The sequence below is a fragment of the Grampus griseus genome, assembly GCF_964374135.1.
Source record: "Grampus griseus genome assembly, chromosome: 4".
NCBI lineage: Eukaryota > Metazoa > Chordata > Mammalia > Artiodactyla > Delphinidae > Grampus > Grampus griseus.
Window position 1 is genome coordinate 15,938,486 of NC_138997.1, and position 21,618 is coordinate 15,960,103.

The 21,618-nt window shown below is 33.8% G+C and overlaps 1 protein-coding gene across 1 annotated transcript in view; it reads right to left on the reverse strand.

The window, feature by feature from the left end:
- Positions 1-21,618, reverse strand: part of STPG2 (sperm tail PG-rich repeat containing 2) — a gene marked incomplete at both ends in the record, with an annotated part of 259,529 nt that overhangs the window by 83,543 nt on the left and 154,368 nt on the right. The window lies entirely within an intron of this gene.

Genomic DNA, 21,618 nt, shown 5'->3' on the forward strand with positions numbered 1-21,618 from the left:
GATAAGATCACAGATCTAATTGTGAAAAGCCAAACAATAACAGTTCTATAAAAATTATTTAAGAACTATGATAAGGAAAGTATTCTTAAACAGGATGCTAAAAGCAATAACTGTAAGGAAAAGATGAATAAATTTGATGCTAAAATTAAGAAGTTATGTTCATCAATAGAAATCATTAAGAAAGCAGAGGTCCAATCACAGAGGAGACATATTTACAGTATGTATAACTATAAAATATATCCATAGTATATCAAGAACTACTAAAAATCAATAATAAAATAATCTAAAAGATAAATAGGCAAGAGACATTAAAAGGCAGTTTACAACAGGCTATCCAGATAGCCAAAAAATATATGCAAAAGTATTAAACTTCATTAGCCATCAGGAAAATGCATATTAAAGACTCAGTGAAATACTCCTAAAGCAGAATGTGTAAAATGAAAAAGAAAATACCATGTGCTGAGGAGATTGTAGAGCAATTGCAACCCTAGGTATATAATTTAGAGAAATGTATATTTATGTGCACTAAAAAGTATCTACAAGAATGTCTACTATAACAGTATTCATAAAAGCACTAAGCTGGAAACAGCCCAAATTTCCATCAGTAGTAAAATGGATAAAGAAAATGTGATATGTTTTATACTGCAAATGAACTAATTATTGCTACCTGCAGCAACATGGATTACAGCCTACAAATTACAAGGTTGAATGAAAGAAGCCAGACACAAAACAGTACCCACTGTATTCAATTTACACATAAATTGAAACAGAGTGAAAATAAACCAATGGTGTCAAAAGCCAGAATAGTGGTTACTTTGGGGCGATGGTATTGATTAAGAGAGAGTAAGTGGAGGAGTTAAGGATGCCTGTAATGTTCTATTTCTTCATTTGATAATGGTTACATGGGTATTTCACTTTATAAAGACACAGTGAGATGGGAACTAATAATTTTGTACTTTTATATAATATTTTTAATGTAACAAATGTTTTTATTATAAACAGTGCATTGTATGGAGGTTATCGATTATAATTAGTAGGTAAAGGCTTCTCCTGAAATTATAAATTTAGTATTTGTTATTGCTTTGTAATATATTTATAATAAAAATTACATCCACAATTCCCCAAATGCTAAGAGATAGATACATTGAACCTATGCTAGCATAATTTAGCTTTACATGTAAAAAGAAGGCTTTTAAAATATGTTTTCAATATCCTAACATTTCTTAGAATTCCACATTTCATTACATTTCCTCAAAATGCAAATAACTCTGAAGAATAACGTGCACATATAATCTCAAGTTCAGACAATGAAACCTTCTAACAACATCAAATAATGTTTTAAGAGCACTGTAATGTATTCAGGTAACCAATGCTGACTCTACAAAGTATGCTACAAAAAATCAATTTTCATCACTTGAAATCTATTGCAATTAGAGAGCAATGCCAAGTCACTGACACACTAATGGGTTTCAAAATATTTCAAAAAGAACAAGGAAATTGCTAAGTGTTTTAATTGAAATGCAGTTCCAGTAATTATAACAAATTGGACAATATGAGCTTTCTGTAAAGCTACCGTATAAAGCTATCATACCATACACTATTGAGTTTTAATAAATTTGCTGAATCATCTAGATGCACTTTATATAACAATTATCCTACATTGAACTATTTAAAATCTTTTATTATATCTTCTAATATAAAATGAGTTTATTTCTGTGTTTCAACTGTTTGAATTTTAATTTAACTTTAGAACAATAGTGTGGCATTTCCAAAGAGGATCTGCTCCACAAAATTCAACATGGCTTGCTTGAAAAGAATATTATATCTGACTAAAACGTATTTTTCATGTATCCAACTGCAATACTATCCTACATGGAAATGTTTAAACTTAAATTAGTAACAGAGTTTTCTAATTCCTGGAGTGTTAAATTAACATTTGTAAAATCATAATTTCTGACCAAAAAGTTGTAATAATTAGACATAAAAAGTAGAACCACTTCAAGAATATCGTAATCTTCAGTTTTCATATCTCCCCTTATTCCCTTAACTTTGTTTTCTTGTTAGTCAATGGTCTTTCATCCTTTGATCCTTCTAATTTCTATGATTATATCTCCTGGTCTTAGAATGAACATTCCACCCCACTCCCCCCCCCACACACACATTTCTACACTTTGCTATCGCTCAACCAGGTCAAGATAATCTATCTTCCTCCTTCCCTTCCCACCTTTCCTTCCTTCCTTCCTTCCTACACCTCTCCCCCAACCCTAATGCTTATATCACATTATTCTCAACAAATCCCTTTCATTTTGGAATGGTCTTTCAAGGACTAGTACAACTTGTGCCTGGTGCATTCAGATTTCTTGCAACCAGCAAGAGAGAAGCTATGGTGAATATGTAAGCCAGACAGGAATCTGGGATAGTAGTCTGGGCAGTGATACAGCTGGATACTATTCAGAATTAAAATTACAACAGATGGAGCTAATATTAATCTTCCCCCAAGTTTATTTTTTTCTTTCTCCTTTAAGATTCACTTCATAGTATATGCTGGGGAAGGCATCCACTTCCCCTCCATCCACTCTCAGGTTTGTAGAGGCTGAGGGATGGGGCAATGGGAGTAATTTAATGAGTACAGAGCTTCAGTTTTACAAGATGAAAAGAGTTCTGAAGATGGATGGTGGTAATGGTTGAAGAACATTATGAATGTATTTAATACCACTAAACTATACACTTAAAAATGGTTAAGATGATCAATTTTATATCATATGTATATTACCACAATGAAAAACAAGGAAACCAAACCAAAGAACTTAGTAACCAGTGCGCTAATGGATACTGTTCCAACGCATTAAAAACAGTGCAGTTAAATTTCCGCTTGGCATCAGTATCATCCCATCCTTTGCAGCCTTTAACTCTAGAGATTATGCTTCTTTCTGTCTCAAAGACCAAGTTCTTGAGGACATTTACTCCTAATAAAAACCAGTTCCATCAGTAATTTAAAAAGCGGTAAAGACTTCATGAATCAAGGTTTGATTGTTTAGGGGGGTGGTTTGGCTTTTTAGTATGAAGAGAAATGTCTTTGCAACACCTTTATCTGTTCCCTTAGCTTCCTTAAAATCTTAACATGGTGAAAAGTGTAAAAGGGCAATGACCACAAGCACCAAGAAGGCACAACTATGCAATCTTCATATTGCTAAGTCTTTATCATTAGTCACAAGAAAGGTTGCTAATGGTTGCCTCAAAACATATATGCAAATGAACCAAGGCAACTTCTGAAGTTTACTGACTTCTTTGCCCTATTCTTTAATAGCATATGAGTTAATTCACTTTAAAGAAACATGCACTGCAGAATAAACCGTATGATTTTTCATCCTCAAATAATGTTCCATTGACTTGATTCTCTGTATTACGTCAAATATTCTATTATCTTCGAATAGTTTCCAATGTCTTTCTATGATATAGATAATACTGTACTTAACTTTTATTTTCTTCTATTGATTTAAGAAAAATAATGTAATTTGGATTTTCATCTGACACTGGATTTCATTCTCAAATAACATTGATTTGTTTAATACATCAATATTTATCAGCTCATTTAAAAATAATATGTAAATTTGTTTATACATTTTTAATATTTCTTTCTATTTTCCGTTTCTGCCTTTAAACTCCTGGGAGCAAAAAATATGTACGTTTGTTTTACTTCCTTTATATACTACAACCCTTTCTGAAAAACAATTCTTAAATCCTTCGGCCATGATAATCATTATGAGTAGTCAACAGACTCCCAATTAAATGGACTGCCTCAAAATGTTATCATTTAGAGATATACTGCAAATTGCAGAAATAAAAATATAATAAGGAAAATTAAGAATTTATTAAATTGTCCAAACAGCAAATTATACACAAAAGAAAGAATTAGTGAACTGGAAGAGAAGGCTAAATAAAATACCCGCATGATACATGGGGAAACAAAAGGATAAGAAATGAAGAGATTGTAAAAGAAAACAAAAAAGGATACATTTAATTGGAGTTGAAAAAGAAGGAGTAGGAGAAGGAGTAGTACAAGTAAAAGGAGAAGGAAAGAAAGAAGAGTGAAAAAGATGCAGTATTTTAAGATATAATGACAGAACTTTCCAAAATTGGGAGGAAAAAAGACATCAAGGCGTAAACACAAGAAGTAGTATATAAACATATCAGGATAAATATACAGAAAAGCATACCTAGGTGCATCATACTAAACTTGTTGAAAATCAAAGACAAAGAAAACATATTAAAAGTATCTTTTTTTGCAGACAAATACTGTTTGATTCCACTTATACGAGGTACCTAGAATAATCAAATTCATAGAGTCAGGAAGTGCATTGGTAGATGCCATGGGCTGGGGGGTTTTGGGGCGTGGGAAGGGGGAATGGGGAGTTGGGGGAATGGGGAGTTAGTGTTTAATGGGGACAGAGTTTCAGTTTAGGAAGGTGAAAAATTCTGGAGATAGATGATGGTGAGGGTTGCACAACAATGTGAATGTACTTAGTACCACTAAACTGTACAGTTAAATATGGTTAAAATAACATGTTTTATATTATGTGACTTTTGCCACAATAAAAAACATTTTTAAAAAAGCATCCTTTTTTAATTTTTCATTTTGTATTGGAGTATAGCCGATTAACAATGCTGTGATAGTTTCAGGTGCACAGCAAAGCGACTCAGCCATACATATACATGTAACCATTCTCCCCCAAACTCCCCTTCCATCCAGGCTGCCACATAGCATTGAGCAGAGTTCCCTGTGCTGTACAGTAGGTCCTTGTTGGTTATCCTTTTTAAATATGGCAGTGTGTACATGTCAATCTCAAACTCCCTAACTATCCCTTCCCCCCTGGTAACCATAAGTTCTTTCTCTAAGTCTGTGAATCTGTTTCTGTTTTGTAGATAAGTTAATTTGTATCATTTCTTTTTAGATTTTGCATATAAACGATTTCATACGATATTTCTCTTTCTGTCTCACTTTCTTCACTCGGTATGACAATGTCTAGGTCCATCCATGTTGCTGCAAATGGCATTATTTCATCCTTTTTAATGGATGAGTAATATTCCATTGTATATATGTACCACATCTTCTTTATCCATTTGTCTGTTGATGGACATTTAGGTTGCTTCCATGTCTTGGCTATTGTAAACAGTGCTGCAATGAACACTGGGGTGCATGTATCCTTTCAGACCATGTTTTTCTCTGGATACATGCCCAGGAGTGGGTTTGCTGGGTCATATGGTAGATCTATGTTTAGTTTTTAAAGGAACCTCCATACTGTTCTCCGTGGTTGCTGCACCAATTTACATTCCCACCAGCAGTGCAAGAGGGTTCCCTTCTCTCCACACCCTCTCCAGCATTTATTGTTTGTGGATTTTTTGATGATAGCCATTTTGACTGGTTTCAGGTGATATCTCATTGTAGTTTTGATTTGCATTTCTCTAATAATTAGCAATGTGTAACGTCTTTTCATGTGCTTCTTGACCATCTGTATGTCTTCTTTGGAGAAATGTCTATTTAGGTCTTCTGCCCATTTTTTGATTGGGTTGTTTGTTTTGATGATATTAAGTCACATGAGCTGCTTGTAAATTCTGGAGACTAATTCCTGTCAGACACATCATTTGCAAATATTACCTCCCAAAACTGTGGGATGCCTTTTCGTTTTTTTTATGGTTTCCTTTGTTGTGCAAAAGCTTTTGAGTTTAATTAGGTCCCATTTGTTTATTTTTATTTCCCTTACTCTGGGAGACAGATTGAAAAAGATATTGCTGCAATTTATGTCAGAGAGTGTTCTACCTGTTTTCCTCTAGTTTTATAGTGTCCAGTCTCACAGTTAGGTCTTTAATCCATTTTGAGCTTATTTTTGTGTATGATGCTAAAGAATGATCTAATTTCCTTTTGTTACATGTAGCTGTCCAGTTTTCCCAGCACCATGTGTTGAATAGACTGTCTTTCCACCACTGAATAGTCTTGCCTCCTTTGTTGTAGATTAATTGACCATAGGTGCATGGGTTTATTTCTGGGCTTTCTATCCTGTTCCATTGATCTATATGTCTATTTTTGTGCCAGTACCATACTGCTTTGATGACTGTAGCTTTGTTTTATAGTCTGAAGCCAGGAAGCCTGATTCCTCCAGCTCCATTTTTCTTTCTCAAGATTGCTTTGGCTATTTGGAGTACTTTTTGTCTCCATACAAATTTTAAGACTTTTTGTTCTAGTTCTATGAAAAATGTCATTGGTAATTTGATAGGGATTTAATTGAATCTGTAGATTGCCTTGGGTAGTATAGTCATTTTGACAATATTGATTCTTCCAATTCAAGAACATGGTATATCTTTCCATCTGTTTGTGTCATCTTCGATTTCTTTCATCAGGGTCTAATAGTTTTCAGAGTACAGGTATGTTGCCTCCTTAGATAGGTTTATTCTTAGGTATTTTATTCTTTTTGATGTGACAGTAAATGGGACTGTTTCTTGAATTCCTCTTTCTGATCTTTTGTTGTTAGTGTATAGAAATGCAACAGATTTCTGTGCATTAATTTTGTATCCTGCAACTTTACCAGGTTTATTGATGAACTGTAGCAGTTTTCTGGTAGCATCTTTAGGATTTTCAATGTATAGTATCATGGAATCTGCAAAGAGTGACAGTTTAACTTCTTCTTTTCCAATCTGGATTCCTTTATTTCTCTGTCTTCTCTGATTGCCACAGCTAGGACTTCCAAAACTATGTTGAATAAAAGTGGTGAGAGTGGACATCCTTGTCTTGTTCCTGATCTTAGAAGAAATGTGTTCAGCTTTTCACTGTTGAGTATGATGTTAGCTGTAGGTTTGTTGTATATGGCCTTTATTAGGTTGAGGTATGTTCCCTCTATGCCCACTTTCTGGAGAGTTTTATCATAAATGGGTACTGAATTTTGTTGAAATCTTTTTCTGCTTCTATTGAGAAGATCATATGGTTTTTATTTTTCAATTTGTTGATGTGGTGTATCATGCTGATTGATTTGAAGATACTGAAAAATCCTTGCATTCCTGGGATAAATCCCACTTGATCATGGTGTATGATCTTAAGAACAAATATATATTATCTTCAAAGAATCAATATTTAGATGGACAATATTTAGATGTATCTGAATTCTACACTGAAATAATGGAAGCTAAAATATAATTAAATGATAATTATAAAGTGTTGAACAGTGACTGTCAGCATAAAAAAATTTTTTTTAACATCTTTGTTGGAGTATAATTGCTTTACAATGGTATGTTAGTTTCTGCTTTATAACAAAGTAGATCAGCTATACATATACATATATCCCCATATCTCCTCCCTCCTCAACATAAAATTTTAATCCAAAAATATATTTTAAAATATTTTCAACATATTGAAAAAGAACAAAGATAATTATCCACTAGTGGATCCACTCTAAAAGAATTACTTCAGACAGAAGGATACATTTCAGACAGAAGGTAATTGATCACAGACGGCATCGTGAATGAAAAGAATATGAAGCAGTGAAATCACAGATGTGTAGATGGATAAATCTGTAAGATAATTGACCACCTGTATAAAACAATAATGACCTCTTTGAGTTTAAGATATTAATGAATCAAAATACATGAAAATAATAGCAGAAAATGAGGAAAAGGATAACTGGAATTGAAATGCTCTAGTGTTCTTGCATTGTCTAGGAATAAGGTAAAAATAACAATTGTACTTGACTTTGATAAATCAAGGATGATTTATCAAGAATTTTACTCAATTATATCAATAAAATTCTTAAATTTAAATTTACTAAAAAGTTCTAATAATAGATAAAATTTTTAAATTGGATTTAAAAAGACCAAAATTATTTACACAGAAAAAACAAAAACATAAGGATGCATAAAGGTTGAAAGTAAAAGGATAAAAAGATGATATATCTTAAAAGCACTAAACCAAAGAAAGTTTATATAGTTTCATTAATATCAGAATGTACACATGCACATACACATACTGTCAAGCAAAAAGAAAAAAAAGGAAAAAAGCAAACACTACATATAGAGATACTTAAAACTTCCTTTCCCAGGAAGCTAAAACATTTAAAAACATAGCCTCAAAATATATAAAGCAAAAACTGACTGAACTACTAGAAAATCCAATATCTTAATGGCATATTTTAAAATACTTTCTCAGTAACAGAGAAAACAACAGAACAAATGCTTTTAAATGGTAGATTAGACAGCATAATTGGAAAATAAAAAGTATCTAAAACTGACCATTTAAAATTTAAAACCCAAGTAAAATATGGAAGAAAAGAAACACAAAAATTAATGTCTTAACCAGCACTGAGATGGAGATATCTCAAGTCCTATGTACATAGAAACTAAAGATATAATGAGATCGAAAGAAGGAAAAATTATAGGAATGTGTTCACTGTAATTGAGTAAACTAATTGTGATAAGCAGAATTTTAAAGACATCATTCCAAGATTCCCATCCCCTGGTTACCCAAACAACCACAAATCTATCTACTACTATGAAGGGATTTTTGTCAATGTTATTGAAGTACCAGTCAGCTGATCTTAAAATATGGAGATTATCTGGATTAACCTGACCCAATCAGGTGAATGCTTTAAAAGCAGAGAGTTTTCTCTGGCTAGTGGCAGATGAGGAAGTCAAGAGATTTGAAGCATAAGATTTTGATGTCCCTCTACTAGCTTGAGGATATAGAACGCCATGAGCCAAGCAATGCAGACAGCCTTTCAGAGCTCCGTGTCCCACTGGCTGACTGCCAGCAAAGAAACAGGGACCTCAATCCTAAAACCACAAAGAACTTAATTCCGCCAACGACCTGAATGAATGTGGGAACAGATTTTTCCCTGGAACCCCCAGATAAGAGTTCAGTTTCACCAACACTTTGATTTCAACCTTTTGAGAAGCTAAGTATATAACCTCACAGAGCTGTCCAGACTTCTGACCTACGGAACTGTGAGCTAATAAATGAGGGTTGGTTTAAGCCACTGAGTTTGTGGCTTAAAAAACCTATGAATCACCAGCAAATTTTTAAAACTTTATTAAAGGCTGGTATAATACCCTTATTTTTTCCTAAGAACAAGAATTATGATGGCAAATATCAGTTTATATATTCATTTGTTCTCTTCTTAAAATAACATAACTTTTTTAGGGACAAGAAGTATAAATATAAGTTAATAAACTGGAAAATTAATCAAAGGTTGAAAAATTACAATGCCAAGAAATATCACATTCCTAAATAGTTAAATGCAGGGTCAAATATAAAAATAAATACTAATTAACCTTTCTAACCATTAGAAGTGGTAATTATTAAGAATGCAAAGATGAATCAAATTTTATATATATATATGTATATATTTATCTTACTTCCTCATATATTACCAGCTCTTTACTTGTAATGGCCTAAAATTCAAAGAAGCACTTGTAGCCTGTTATATTCTGAGATCGGATTTTCAAGTCTTTTATTCCTACTTGAATATTTTATACTAGTTTATAGACTTCAAACTATTCTCTAAATATTTCCTTCGAATTTATAGAAACGTTTTTGATAAGTGAAATCATATTTATAGTCTGTTCTACATTTATTTCTAAAATTGGAAATTATAAAAGTGATTTTAATCCAGTGTGTCTAAGTGGTTGCTCATAATTATTTTGTACAATGGATTGGAATAAATAATTTGAACATTGGATTAGGTTATATGGGTTTTCCAGTTCACTAAAATATTCATTGATTTGATTCTAATAGTTTTAAAAACGATTTAAAAACTTTTAAAAAACTGTACAACAAAATATACATCTAGTCTTTATTTGTTCTTCCTCCTCATATTAACCTCTGAAAGTTGTAATGCTGAGAGCTCAGATCTATGCCCTCTTTTCCTCCTGATTTCCCTAGATCTCCTGCAGTCTCATGGACTTAATGTCATCTATACTTGATGATTCCCTATTTTTCACTGTCAGTCCCGATCTTATCCCTGAAGTTTGTAATTCATATACCCAAACTGCAATTTAAAATTCAAGTAGACTCTTAAATGTAACATGTCCAAAACAGAGCATATTTCCCACTCTACATTACCCCTAAAAAATCCTCCCCACCAGTTATCCCGGCAAAACCAGTTGATCAAGTCAAAAACTGTGTGGTCATCTTTCCTTCATCTCCATACATAATGTTAACAAATTCTGTTTTACATATATATATGTGTGTGTGTGTGTGTGTGTGTGTGTATATATATATATATATTTTTTAACCCTGTCACCACTACCACCTTTTTCCAAGCTACTGTACTATCTTTGTTGCACTACCTTGCTCTTTGTCTTCCTGCTTCTACTTAAGCCCCCTGAATCTTATTACCAGCATCTTTTCTTAAATAACATTCTATAATGATGCAGGATCAAACTAAAAACAGTACAGAAGAGTTGAAGAGAAATAAATTGACATTACCGAGCACTTACTATGTTGTAAGTACTATGCTAGGAGCTTTAAATCCATTTTTTTTTTAACTGAAGTATATTTGATTTACAGTGTTATTTAAGTTTCAGGTGTACAACATAGTGATCCACAATTTTTAAAGATTATACTCCATTTACAGTTATTATAAAATATTGGGTATATTACCTATGTTGTACATTACACCCTTGTATCTTATTTATTTTATACCAAGTAGCTCTTACCTTTTAATCTTCTTCCCCTATCTTGCCCATCCCCCTTTCCCTCTCCACACTAGTTTGTTCTCTATATCTATGAGTCTGTTTCTTTTTTGTTATATTCACTAGTTTGTTTTATTTTTTAGATTCCACATATAAGCGAATTTAAGCTTTACAACAACTTTATGAAATAGATATCAATTGTTTCCTTTTATGGGTTGAGAAACTATGGCTCTGAAATGTGAATTACTTGCTTAGAGTCATTCAGCTCATAAATAAGCCCCAATTAGAATGCATTCTGTTAGAATCTAGAGTCCATTTTTATCCCAGTACATCAAGTTATTTTCAATAGAATGTGCTCAAGAAAGAACAATATATACTCACACCATTATATTACAACATACAAATATGAGCTCACAAAGAATAAAAATAGTAACAGGATATAGTAGCCTCTCTGGACACACAAAACATTATTGATATTTAGAACCAATATATTTTGTTTTTTATGGTGAGTACCACTGTGTGTTTATATTAAACATTAAAATACTCTCAGAAAATATTTTTACTTGTGTGCTAATGAATAGAAAAAATAAGTATCCCAAGTATTTAAAAACTGATGATAAACAGAATTTAAAATTATAAAACTATAAAATATAGACAAATTATAATTGCATGTTACTCTTAAAAGGCTTGTATTTTAAACTCCATTAATGCAGGAAATATCTTTTTTTCTAATTTCAGAAATTTAGGTACTGTCTGGTACAAATTAGCTGCTCATTACATTTATTGAAAGAATGAATACATTAATTAAAGAATGAAAGAATCACATCAAATAACTGACACCATAGAAGGCAAGTCTGTCCAGTTATAATTCCTCACTTTTGTTGAGAGGTAATTTATTTGTTTTACTTTATTAACTTACGTTATTATGATAAAATGAAATAACAAAAAATACTTTGAGTATATTTATTTTAAATGTCAAACAATGGATTATTCTAGCAGTCATCATGCTTAGATTATTAATTTTGGACTTTCCAAGGTACACTTTGTTAAATTCCTTCCAAGGTCCAGTCCTTGGGGAAAAAAAAAAACAAAAAACCCTTAAAAAGAGAAATTGTTGATTAACTCATCTTACAAATATTTGATTAAACTGAATTTCCTTTTGCATTTCCAAAAACATTGTATCCAACACAGTGAAAGGCCAGAGTATAACCTTACAATATTTGTTGACTATTAAATTTCAGGTAAGTTGATAATGTCAGTGCTCCATCCAGATTTTTCAGATTCCTTTCAGTACATTTTACACACCTCCAGCTATTGTGTGCTTTTCCTTCCAGCAGCCAGCACCTATGGCTCTTTTTCAGAGGAATGCTGTCAGAAGCCCAGTTTGTCCATAAGCATAGAGATCCAGACTTGCATGGGAATTTACGTGCCCCCAGGGCAGCCCTTTATCAATGATTGATTGATATAGGAGTATGAAAGCTTCAGCGCTTTTGCTTCTGGGTAGGACAACTTTCAGGTATAGCTTACACTGCAAGTATCCCCTTTGAGATCAAGCTAAAGCTAGGTTACCCTCTGCAGGACTTTGCCTCAAACTGCACGCTTGCTGGGCTTCCAACCCTTCCAATTCTTGTTTCTCCCAATCCTTTACCAGTTGCCAAGGGAGGCAGGGGTTGGGGGAGGAAAGGACTGGGAGTTTGGGATTAGCAGATGCAAACTATTACATATAGGGTGGATAAAGAACAAGGTACTTTATATACTTAAAGTACCATGTATATCACAGGGAACTATATTCAATAACCTGTGATAAACCATAATGGAAAAGAATATGAGAAAGAATATATAACTGAACCACTATGTTGTACAGTAGAAATTAACACAACATTGTAAATCAACTGTACTTCAAGAAAAATTTTTTAAAAAGAACTTATACTATAGTCTTGTTTTGCCCGCCAGTCCAATTATTCCATATTTTTACTTTCAACTATGTCTGCTTTCACTTTTCTTTTTTCTTTGTTTAGAATTTGTTCTGGTTATCTATTGCTGCATAAAGAACTAGTCTCCAAAACTAATGGCTTAAAATGACAATAGTCATTTATTTTGTTCATAAATTTGCACTTTGGACATGCCTCATAGAGAAAGCCTCATCTTGGCCATACAGATTGTCATCTGGGGCACTTGACTGAAGGCTGGAGGCTCCACTCCCACTGCTGCTCACTTCCATGGCTGGCAAGTCTGTGCTGGGTGCTGGGTGCTGGGTGCTGGCTGGGGCTCTCCCAGGAAGAGGACTGAGGCTCCCTGTTCCTCTTCATGGGCCTCTCCCTGGCTGATTGGCTTTTGCACAGCATGGTGGCTACATTCAAGGGGGGCATTCCAAGAGGACCATCCAGAAGTGCAAGAATTTTTTATGATTTAGCCTCAGAAGTCACATAGCAACTGTTCCGCCATATTCTATTGGTCAAGGTAGTACCAAAAGTCCACTAGGAAACCAGAAATAAACTCCAATACCCAATGAGAGCAGTGTCAACACTGTGCTGCGCGAAGAACACAGAGGATGAAATATCCAGTGGCAAATATCTTTGGAAAACACATTCTGCTACTGTCCACTCTCCAGCCACAAGATTTCATGTCTCCTACATGCAAAACTCAAGCAACCCTGCTCTGAAGACTCCAAGATTTCATCCCATTATGGCATTAACTCAAAGTCCAGGGTCTAGTTCAGATGTGAATGAGACTCCCCTGTTGTAGTTCTTCTGGTGCATCCTTTTGAATACTGTTCCTTTCAATCTAAAGACCTTCAACTAAAGAGACAAATTATCAGGCTAATGGTATAACAGTCAAAAAATAAATGCTAAAACACATCTGTTCAAAGGGGGGAAAACAGGAGAGGCATAGCACTTATAGTTGCACAGCATTTCAAATCCAGCCGGGCACAAGTTGCCAGTTCATAGATGAGGGTTCAGTCCTACTTCCAAGGAGTTGTTCAGTATAGTATGTTCAACAACTCCATTCTGTGGGTTCTTGGTTCCATCCTCTAAGTTATCCTTCCTTTTCCATAAACAGTAGCCCATGTTTGCAACTAGGTAGTTTTTTCAGCCAACTTCCTACCTACAGAAATTCAAGAGTCCAAGTCTTTTTATTTTATATATTGTGTCCATTCCTCTTAGTTCAAGTTGACATAATCATGTTTAAAACCATGTGGACTTTTTGTTTTATCAGTTTATAATTCATTCCATTATACAATGCCAAACTTACAAGATGTTTGAGATAAGCTCTCCTCTATATACAAGCATACCTCAGAGATATTGTGGGTTTAGCTCCAGAACACTGCAATAAAAGAATATCTTGATAAAGTGAGTCACACAAATTTTTTGGTTTCCCAGTGCATATAAAGTTATGCTTATGTTACACTGTAGTCTGTTAAGAGTGCAGTAGCATTATGTCTAAAAGAATGCACATATCTTAACTAAAAAAGTCTTTATCACTAAAAACTGCTAAACCATCATCTGAGCCTTCAGCAAGTTGTAATCTTTCTGCTGGTAGAGGGTCTTGCCTCAATGTTGACGCTGCTGACTGATCAGGGTGGTGGGTGCTAAAGATTGGGGTGGCTGCAGCAATTTCTTAACATAAGACAACAATGAAGTCTGGCATATAGATTGATTCTACCTTTCATGAATGATTTCTCTACACCATGCAAGACTGTTTGATAGCATTTTACCCACAGTAGAACCTCTTTCAAAATTGGAGTCAATCCTCTCAAACCTTGCTGCTACTTTATCAAATAAGTTTATGTAATATTCAAAATCCTTTCAATAATTTTCACAGCATCTTCACCAGGAGTAGATTCCATCTTTAAAAAAAAACACTTTCTGTGTTCATTCATATGAAGCAACTCCTCATGTGTTAAATATTTATCATGAAATTGCAGCAATTCAGTCACGTCTTCAGGCTCCATTTCTAATTCTAGTTCTTTTACTATTGCTACCATGACTGCAGTTCCTTCCTCCACTGAAGTCTTGAACCCCTCAAAGTCATCCTGAGGGTTGAAATCAAGGTCTTACAAACTCCTGTTAAGGTTGATGTTTTCACCTCTTCCCATGAATCACAAATGTTCTTACTGGTATTTAGGATGATGAATCCCTTCCAGAAGGTTTTTAGTTGACTTTGTTCAGATCCATCAGAAGAATCACTACCTATGGCAGCTAGGTGCTTATGAAATGTATTTCTTAAATAATAAGACTTGAAACTCAAAATTACTCCTTGATCCATGGGCTGTAGAATTAATGTTGTATTAGCAGGCTTAAAAACATCATTAATCTCACTGAACATCTCCATCAGAGCTCTTGGGTGACCAGGTACATTGTCAACGAGCAGTAATATTTTGAAAGGAATCTTTTCTTTCTGAGCAGTAGGTCTCAGCAGTGGGCTTCAAATATTCAGCAAGCCACGTTGTTAACAGATATGCAGTCATCTAGGCTTTGTTATTCCATGTATAGAGCACAGGCAGAATAGATATAGCATAATTCCTAAGGGCCCTAGGGTTTTTGGAAAGGTAAATGAGTATTGGGTACAACTTAGTCACCAGCTGCATTAGCCCCTAACAAGAGTCAGCCTGCTCTTTGAAGTTTTGGAGCCAGGCACTGACTTCGCTCTACCTATGAAAGTCCTAGATGGCATCTTCTTTCAATAGAGCGCTGTTTTGTCTACATTGAAAACCTGCTGTTCTGTGTAGGCACCTTCACTAATTATCTTAGCTATATTTTCCAGATAACTTGCTGAAACTTCTACTTGCCGCTTCACCTTGAACTTTTATGTTACAGAGATGTCTTCTTTCCTTAAACCACATCGACAAACCTCTTCTAGCTTCAAACTTTTCTTCTGCAGCTTCCTTACCTCTGTCAGCCTTCAGAGGATTAAAGAGAGTAAGGGCCTTGTTCTGGATTACGTTTAGGCTTAATGCAATGTCGTAGCTGGTTTGATTTTCTATCTAGACCACCAAAACTTTCTCCATATCAGCAGTAAGGATGTTTAGCCTTCTTAACATTGGTATGTTCACTGGAGTAGCACTTTTAATCTCTTTTAAGAACCTTTTCTTTGCATTCACGACTTGGCTAACTTGTGGAAGAGGCCTAGCTTTCAGCCTATCTCAGCTTTCAAACATGCCTTTCTCACTAAACTTGATCATTTCTAGCTTTTGATTTAAAGTGAGAGATGCAATATTTCCTTTTACTTGAACACTTATAGGTCATTGTAGGGTTATTAATTGGGCTCGTTTCAATATTGTTGTGAATCAGGGAATAGGGAGGAAAGGGGGAGAGAGACAGGGAACTGCAAGTCGGTGGAGAAGTCAGAACACATAATTTACCAGTTAAGTTTGCCATCTTATATGGTGCAGTTGATGGTGCCCCCAAACAATTACAATAATAACATCAAAGATCACTGACTACAATCACCATAACAAATATAATAGTAATGAAAAATCTTGAAATATTGCAAGAATTACCAAAATGTGACACAGAGACAGGAGGTGAGCAAATGCTGTTGGAGAAATGGTATGGATAGTCTTGCTCGACGCAGGGTTACCACAAAACTTCAATCTGTGAAAAATGCAGTTTCTGCCAAGTGCAATAATTCAAAGTACAGAAAAAAGAAGTATACCTGTATTATGTCTCTATATAAAATCTATACATTTTCAGTTATTCTTTACAACTTACCTCCCCCCTCAATAAACAAAGTCCATTTTCTGTTTTAAGGCTACCACTCTACTTCAGACTTTGATTCTGTTATTCTTTATATTCTAAAATATTTTGCATCAGTTCTTTCCTGCCCCCCACCCCACCCAACATAGTCGATCTCTCCTCAGATTAAGCTTTTCCCATAGTCTTCAAAGATTCTTTACTACACAAAAAAGTGAATAACTCAGAAAACTAGTATTCTGTATATTACATTTAGGGTAATTTTACCTATGACATACTTATTAATAAATTGAACTTTCTCAAATTATGTATAAATAAGAATTTACTTTAAATATATATGAAGTGCCCAAACAAAAATAACTTGAGATTGAAAACTAATAAAGTTAGCTCATTTTCAATAATAAAATTTCCACCATTCTTATTAATGATATAAAATCAACCAGTCTCCAAAACTGATCTGATCAATTTTTGCCTATACTCAGAATTATCTTGCATTTTAACAGCCCAAAAGCATTTCTGGAAGCTAAAGAAAAACAACCAAAAAATTACATATTTATTGAAATAGGTTAACAGCACTCGGCAAGTGAGACGAACTGCATTTTCATAAATTCCATAGTATTTCTGAATCTATAATATTACAAGCCACTGAGAAAATAGAATAAATAATTAGTTTTCACACTACACTGATTTTTATATCAAAGGTATTGCTTATGTTTATTGAAAAGTGAACAAAAGTATCTTCATGGGATATGTTCAATTAACTTCTAAGATAAATTATATGTTTCCTAAAATAATTTCCTGTGGGAATGTGATGCAGAAATCACAATGTTATTTTCATTAGAAATGATCTATACTTTCTACATAAAATAAGTCTCAGTACCTGTTATGTTCAGCCTACAAATGTTGTATTATATGCTATGTATTGCTTAATCATTCACTTAAATATTTGATTTTAATTAAAATTATGCTTTAAACTTCAACTGTTTTCTATTTTAAAATATTACAATCATTTTACTTACTTTAAAGCATTGTATGTTCATATAGAGAAAATAATTAAAAATTAAAAAGAAAAACACAATCTTTTACCACCCTAAGGCTATTTAATCACAGATCATTTTCTAAGTGAGGTCTTCACCGATAACATTTTTGAAATTAATGCAGAACCCACAATGAACTCCCAATCCTCCTTTTCTCTTATTTTTCTCCATAGCATTTATAGCCACCTAGTATTCATTCTTTTTCTTTCTCTTCCTTCCCTCATCTATCAATCTATTGGTCTATTTCTTCATTCATTTATTAAATGTCTCCATCCTAAAGCTTTGCTCTATGAACAACATTTATATTTTGTTCACTGCTCTATCACAAGTCCCTGGAACACTGCTAATACATAAGAAGCTCTCAGTGCATATTTGTTAAATGATTGGTTAAATGATTAGTCAAATGAATCCTATCTTGTTATCAGGTTTAAGCAATATATACCATTTTAAAATTTTTCACAGGACTCTTCAGTTTTTACATCAGAGTTAACTAAACCCCATTTTTCTTTCATTTAGAACCTTAAAAACTTCATTATTAGTATTCTTGGATGAATATACTTGATGCTTAAAACTTTGGATATACTATTAATTATTTTTTAGGGTAATCCCAGAAGGAGAATTTTAGGGTTAAATGGCATGTATATTTGAAACATTCTGCCAGCCTGCCCTTGACAATCACTGATATCAACTTATACTTCCACCACAATGTAGGAGAGTGCCCAATTTTCCACACTCTCAAAGTTTTCTTCATTTTCTTTTTAAATTTGCTGAGTATTTTTCTCCTCTAAATGTCCAAAAACAGATCACTATGAGAGATAATGTTTAATTCTTTTCCACTTAACAATTTTACTTTACCTGAGCTAGATCAATCACAAAGTCATTTACATGTCCATGAATTAAAACTTGGTGCATACAATGTTCACTGCAGCTCTATTTACAATGGCCAGGACATGGAAGCAACCTAAGTGTGCATCGACAGATGAATGGATAAACAAGATGTGGCACATATATACAATGGGATATTACTCAGCCATAAAAAGAAACGAAATCGAGTTATTTGTAGTGAGGTGGATGGACCTAGAGTCTGTCATACAGAGTGAAGTAAGTCAGAAAGAGAAAAACAAATACTATATGCTAACACATATATATGGAATCTAAAGGAAAAAAATGGTTACGAAGAACCTAGGGGTAAGATGGGAATAAAGATGCAGACCTACTAGAGAATGGACTTGAGGACACAGGGAGGAGGAAAGGTAAGCTGGGACAAAGTGAGAGAGTGGCATTTACATATATACACTACCAAATGTAAAACAGCTAGCTAGTGGGAAGCAGCCGCATAGCACAAGGAGATCAGCTCGGTGCTTTGTGACCACCTAGAGGGGTGGGATAGGGAGGGTGGGAGGGAGGGAGACGCAAGTGGGAAGAGATATGGGGATATATGTATATGTATAACTGATTCACTTTGTTATACAGCAGAAACTAACACAGCATTGTAAAGCAATTATACTCCAATAAAGATGTTAAAAAAAAAAACAACTTGGTGCATAAGAGTAGATTGCTTAAAATGTGACAGACCTCATTTAATAATTCCTTCATTAAATGATTCAAATGTGTTTTTATTGGTTACACAACATTTAATGGCATATGGTATACTGATTGCAAATATACTACTTCCCTCTTTAATTTAGACTAATGAAAATGAGTTTTATACTTCTTAAATGTCTGCAAAGACTTCATTTGAATAAAATAAAATCACCTCAATACTGTTAATAAAAGTTCTCAGACAATTTGAAATAAATACACAGCTATAAAATGTTGAGTGATTGAATGTCCTATTAAGTATATGAGTCTCATGAGAAGAATACTATTTGTATATCAACCAAACTCATAACTTAGGTCATTTATCAACCTCAGTTCTTGACACTGTTACCTACAAATATACGACAGTCAGTAATCAATTTTAACTTGCCTATTATTCTATTCTAGGTAGAAAGATAACAATATACATGTTCTTTAAGTTCTGTAAGGCAAAGCACTCAATTCTTCTTAGTTATGTCATGACTCAAGGAACAAATAAGCATATCAAGCTCTACAAATTAATTCAAACAATCTTATAGCTTCATATATATACACGCACACACACATAATAACAGAAAATAATTTTATCTGGCTTGTAAATAATTTGACATAAAACCCAAAAAGGCTCTTCTCACCAGTATTAAGGTTTAACAAAATTACCAATATTTAAATGACAAATAATAGGGTTAAAAAACCCCACTATTTTCTTATTTTATTTCTAAGAAGATATGATAGTAAAGGAGATCATTCATAGGATAAACATTGACACAAAGCGTATAACCAACAGAACTATTATCACTGTACCTTTTGATTATATAACAATGATTTTTTAAAAAAATCAAAAGACTTAACATACTAGTTGTACCCAGCAAAAGTTAAATGGTATTAAGAACTGTAAATATAAATGGGCTATTCTCATTTTATTTATTTATTTATTTATTTATGGCTGCATTGGGTCTTCATTGCTGTGCACGGGCTTCCTCTAGTTGTGGTGAGTGGGGGCTACTCTTTGTTGCGGTGCACAGGCTTCTCATTGTGGTGGCTTGTCATGTTGTGGAGCACGGGCTCTAGGTGTGCGGGCTTCAGTAGTTGTGACACATGGGCTCAGTAGTTGTGGCTCGTGGGCTCTAGAGCACAGGCTCAGTAGTTGTAGCACACCGGCTTAGTTGCTCAGCGGCATGTGGGATCTTCCCAGACCAGGGCTCAAGTCCATGTTCCCTGGATTGGCAGGTGGATTCTTAACCACTATGCCACCAGGGAAGCCCTATTCTCATTTTAGAATCAAGAATTTATTGTCATATTGATCGATAAAAAACCTAACCTAAATGAAAATTAACAAAAAAAGAGGAATTTATTTAGAGAGTTGATAGTATCACACCTGACTTCTTTTCCTTGATTGGATCAATGTAACAGGACAAATAGAAGTTAATCTTCAACTACCAAAACAAAGAATGGATATTAATTAAATTGGCCCTGGCCACCTATTAAATCTATGTTAGAGACATATTTTGGACTGTATACCTTAAGATAGCAGATTAAGTTCAAAAGAATGAATCCTATAATTATCACAGTATCTACATATGTCAGAGGAAATCAGATTTCATAATCATCTCATCAGGTAATAGCTTTAGAAATCCATATGTTTTTTTCTAATGTGTTGATTATAGAGGCATGTGGGATTTCTGCTGTCATTTATCTGAATTATAGGCTACTTTAAGATGCAGGATGGCAAACTTAATGAAGTATTGGCTTATTATGATAAACTCTTTTCATTTAGCAAGCTGGCTAATTTACAGTTGTATAGTGACTTTGACAGTCCATATGTCTTTGACTTCCAAATAATAACTGTCTTCATAATGAAGATATTTCCCTGTCCCAAATTCTTTCAGAAGCTAGTGTTGGCTAGGCATTAAGAAGAAACATGTTTCACATTATAATAAGATTTTATACTTCTAAGGAGCTTCAGCGGTTCTGAAAATGACTTTGAAATACAGTCTTATTAATCTTTAGTATTCTCATGAAAGCCAAGTAGGTGGCAAATATTATCTCACTTTTGTAAAATAGAAACTAATGAAACAATTAGTGAATTTACTTGCCCTAGGCTAAATACCGAAGCAATGAAAAGTCAGAGTGCCAATCCTGGAACTTAACTGAAGATCTTACTATGCATTGCATCTATAATAATTTTTATGGAGACAAGAGTAAAGGCAAAGAGAAAAAAAATCTTCAGAAAATATGAAGATCAATCTAATCTACTTTAAGAGACTCTGCAATAGATATTTGTTACTTGATTGATCGTGCTTGGTCACGGTGACAGTGATAGTACCTAAACTTCAAAGAACTAATTTCCCTGCACCATTTCTGGGTGACCACATAACGAGTGTGGTCAGAGACAATAGTAAAGGAATTTGAATTCTACTTCAAAACAAAGCTAAAACCTGACAAAATCAACAATGGTACAATAACTCAAGAGAAGAAAAAGAAAATAAGAAAAGCTAAATTTGGACTTAAAATGGACCTTTAAGTTGGTAATATACTTGATTCCTGAAAGACAGTGAAAAATAAAGCAAGTCTCTCTGGATCTCAGAGTCTCCCAAGTATTCTTATTTGCTTGACCCGTCGTATTCTCCCGCTTT